This window comes from Oreochromis aureus, linkage group 17, assembly GCF_013358895.1.
Source record: "Oreochromis aureus strain Israel breed Guangdong linkage group 17, ZZ_aureus, whole genome shotgun sequence".
Taxonomy (NCBI): domain Eukaryota; kingdom Metazoa; phylum Chordata; class Actinopteri; order Cichliformes; family Cichlidae; genus Oreochromis; species Oreochromis aureus.
In genome coordinates this window covers 13,588,273-13,592,826 of record NC_052958.1, presented here as the reverse complement: position 1 = coordinate 13,592,826, position 4,554 = coordinate 13,588,273, and the positions used below count along the sequence as shown (strand labels likewise).

The window sequence follows — 4,554 nt, the reverse complement described above, 5'->3', positions numbered from 1 at the left end:
AGAGAGAAGAGGTGAGGGCTGTCCAAAGGATGCCAGTGCCAAGACACTGTGCATGGGCCTCTGTTAGCCCAGCAACCCCACTCAATGGCCACGCCGAAGCCACACACACACACACGCAGTGTTGTAGACACAAACAAGCACTCGCAGTTGGCTGTGCCAGAATCACCCCTGGGGTGGAGGGTACATTAACTAATTGCTCAGCCCAGCTTACGGAGCACAACAGCATGAACGGAGGGGGATGAATGGGAGAAGAGTCAGACATAAAGAGTGAAAAAGAAGGGAGACGAACACTGGCATAATAAAATAAAAAGAGTGATCACAGCGACATGAATAGATGCAAAAGAGAGGCAGGCAGGCAGGCAGACAGAAAGACAGACAGACAGACAGGGAGCTTGTTTATATGGGCATGAGTCCAACATAGCATTAGGACTAAAGCCAGCAGTGGCAGGACAATGGAGCAGGCTGGAGGCCGTGTGTGCATGTATGTGTGCACGTAATTCAGTGTGTGCCATTTGAGACAATAGAGTTTTGAGCCAGTGGGGTATTGAAGGATAGGAGGAGATTACAGGTCAGGCCAAAGATGGAAATATATGAGACTGGAGAGGTAAAAAAAAAAAAAAGTGAGAATAACAAAATAAAAGAATGAAACAGGGATGCTTCAATTATCCACCTAAACAAACATAACACAGGTACAGCCACTTGGGAGCTATAGAGAGACTCGCAGGCAAACACATTGGCTGATGCTTAAGGCATCTTTCTGGCTAAGCTTGTGATGTGCTCCACCATCTTTGCCCACACTGCCCGGAAAAAGTGTCCAAAACCCTCTCCAGACACCCCCACAGCCTGCCTCACCCCTCCTTTTTCTCTTCAACCTAACACACAAAGGAGACCTACAAAATGAATCGGCCAAACAAGTGTATGTATTGTTGCCGGCGGTTACACAGAATGGTAGGGATTTGACTATTTTGAGGGTTGTGAGGTTTCTTTGGAAAACTTCTATTGGGTATCTATGGTGATGAGAGAGCAACACTTTTGTTCAAGGGAGTGTGTGATTGTGTGTGTATTTGTGTGTGAGGGAGAGGGGTACTATCCAAAGGCGCAGAAACGCAGGTGTTGGTATCCCCCCTGACATTATTCCTTCACTCTCTTTTGTTTTTGTTGTTTTGTTGCTCTTTGTGGACTTTTCTTATTGACTGAAAAATTCTGTCTGAAACTGAACTTGAAAAACCACTTCTTGTATTGGATATGACCACAATAACATATCAACAACTTTCATATCTGTGGAGTCGACAAATGACTAAGACCTGTAGGTGTAGGGGAGGTCAGTGAGCACCATCTTTGCAACAAGTAGATGAAAAATATTTTAGACTACTGAAAACCATGGATATTTTCAGTTAGAGTTAAGTAAGCTTGCTTTTACAATGAACATTACAAAAGTATTTCCAAATGAACAGTACATTACATTTATGAGCAGATACTACAACTATAAATATGTATTTAAACAATATATAATAAGACTAAAAGGCCACAGCCATGCTAGCAGCTTTTTGATGCTGTATTTATCATGCTAACATGTGCACAATAATATGCTAACACGCTAATGGTTATATAATTCAGTTTTAACACATCATGTGCTCATTGCTTGAGAGTTGTCTCCGATATTAGATGTGATACAAAACCTGGTTGCTAGGGAAATATGTATATTTCCTGACTTTTCCTTAAGGTTGATGGTTGATGGGTGAAAATGGTTGCAAAGGAAGTACTGCGCCAAAAACCTCACTGTTTTGATTTGGTTGCCAGCAGATTGCCATGGTTTTCTATAGTGTTTCATTTTGTCTGCAGCTACTTGCTAACTACTTGACAGGCAGTAGTACACCGTGTATAAATATGACACAAACCACAAAAGGATAAGTGTCATCTTCCAAGTAAAAGCTTTTTTCAAAAGGCACAACTTTTATTTACATCACAACCATTCAAACTAGCACCACAGCACTGTGACAAAAGGATAAAGGAGGTTTTTGCTAATCATTTGGGGAATATATGTTCATTTTCTCTAGCAACAGGTGGCTGCCAGGAGGTAACTGAAACAATCTACAAGCCTACTTGGCTGGGACACTCCCATCCATTTTCCCTGTGACTGCGATCAACCTCCAACAACCACTTACAACCGGTAGGGAAATACTCATTTTTCACTTTTCTCTGAAGAAAGATACACTCCTGTGGACAGTCCTGTAAAAAATTCGCAATCTATTCAGCATACTAGCAGACTTCTAGCATTTTATGGGCAGAAACTAGCTTATCAACTATTAACAGTGTAGCCTAAAGTTCTGTTTAAAATGTTAGCATTACATGTTAGCATGCTTACTTGTTTGTATAGCAAATTAGCATGCTAATGCTAAGCACAGCTAAGGTTGGTGGCATTCATATCAACTTAACACTTATTACATAAAACGGCTCAACCCATTAGCAAATAAATTATTCTTGGCTTTATTCAAATTTCACTTATATGTTGGTGAAAAATATTAGAACGGTCTATTTCATAACAAAATAAGTCATAATATGCTAGTTTTCCACAGAACATCTAACACCATTCACATTGGTGACAGTATTGACAGTAATGCTCCCATTCACTAGGGTGATGCAACCCTCCTTTGTAGAGGCAAATGGCGGTGGTGTATTTCAGCCTGAGAAGGCTGCAGGTGGCGTCATCTCCATTTATGCACTGATAATGACCCTTCAGTGTGTCTGGGGAGCTGGTCCCGCACAGGAAGACCGAGGTAGATGGCTTTGGAGGCTATTTCTTTGCCGGTAATTGCGCAGCTCTTTTCAATGAAAACTGTCCTGCTGTGTTATGCCCTTGAATGATAGGCACTCGGGTGCCCTACTTTGGATGGCTAGAGCTGCAGTTTTCACATTAATTGTGTTGTGTATTTGTGTGCGTCTGCATGTGTGTATTTCTTTTTTGACTGACAAGCGAGGTGATTCAAGTTGTCACAAGCATACAGACCATTGCAAATGGTTTGTGTTCGGCTTGTGTATGTATGTAGGGAGGTGTACTGTGTGCCTGTATAATCCTCTCACACCATATCTGTGTCTGTGGGGAGTGTATTGTGTACTTCCTCCAATTCTTTTCTGCAGATCTGTTTTCCTCCCATTGCTAGAGCACAGGACAAGGTCACATTACCACTGATACCCACACACGTTCACACACATTTATGGTCATACACACAAATGTTGTTTCTCAATACTCTTTTTTTCTTTTTAGAAAACCAGGCCCACCTGCTAGGACCCATCTGCAGTGACACCCATTTAATGAGTCAATGATACATCTGTTGGGAGTCCTGACTATAGATGTGCTGCACATACATGTGCAACTGGATGCTGTGTACCTACTCAGTGATCTCCTGACTTTTGATCTTCTGACCCCTTTGTGATGTTAGCCCACATAGCCACCATTACCGGCTGTCTACTTTTCTTGGAAAGGAGTTGATAAGAAGAGGCAATTTACCCTCATCCTCCTTCTTTTTGCTTGATAAACAACACGAAAGCAAGTTTCCATGACCTCATTGACTGATTGGGGCTCTTGCTTCTTTATCACTGAGTGTTGTTGCTGCTACATCTATCCTGATGCATATTTTTTTTTCTTTGAAACTGGGCTATAATGACAGATAATCACCCAGGAATTTAGCACAGAGAGGACAAATAGTAGGCTGGAAGAAAACTCAGGGACATAAAACAACTGGTCAATAGGTGATCTGTGATTATAAGTAATGACTTTGTAACTACACACAGATACTGTGGCGAGAGAAGCTGCTAAATTATTGGATCAGCCACACAATAGATATCGCACAAAACTACACATCATTTTAAAGCCATCATTATCTGTTGATTATGGAGTAGGAGCATGTTGATTACTGAGCAAGAACTAGGAGGAATTTGTGAGTGTGTTATAAAGATGCAATCTATAGTTACCATTGGGTGAGGTCACTCGCACTTCTTTTACGTCAAGGGAGCTTCTCTGTCTTGCTAAAACTCATACACATGCACAAACGCAGAGTTGGCAGGGATAGCTCAGTAGGTAGAGTGTCTGCCCCATGATCGGAAGGTCGGGGGTTCGACCCCACTGAACGGCTACCCTGAGGTACCCCTGAGCAAGGTACCGTCCTTACACACTGCTCCCCGGGCGCTGCACTGGTGGCTGCCCACTGCTTCACTGGGTGAATGGGTTAAATGCAGAGGAGTAATTTCCCTTCGGGGACTAACACAACACACTTTACTTTACACTTTACACTTTCTCTCGCTCCTCTCCCACTCCTTTTCAGTTTCTTTGCCTTTAGCATTCCAGGGAGTGCCCTTCTTTGCTGTCAGAATTGATTTGTAGTCCTCTTATTGCACTATTAGCTGTAAAACAGTATGCTTAAACCAGTTCCCGACCTTCTCAGCGAGTCTCATCTCTACTATCTCAAGCTCAAAGTATTGACTCAGGTTCTGAAACAACACCGATGTATATAACAGCAATAATGACATTTTTCTTCACATGGCTGCAATAAAGGT

The 4,554-nt window shown here is 42.2% G+C and overlaps 1 long non-coding RNA gene across 1 annotated transcript; it reads left to right on the top strand.

The window, feature by feature from the left end:
• Positions 1 to 1,019: 1,019 nt before the first annotated feature.
• LOC120433799 lies at positions 1,020 to 3,988 on the top strand. Its single transcript, XR_005608764.1, has 3 exons — positions 1,020 to 1,110; positions 2,058 to 2,170; positions 3,266 to 3,988. It is a non-coding gene; the product is annotated as an uncharacterized LOC120433799 (long non-coding RNA).
• Positions 3,989 to 4,554: the final 566 nt, after the last annotated feature.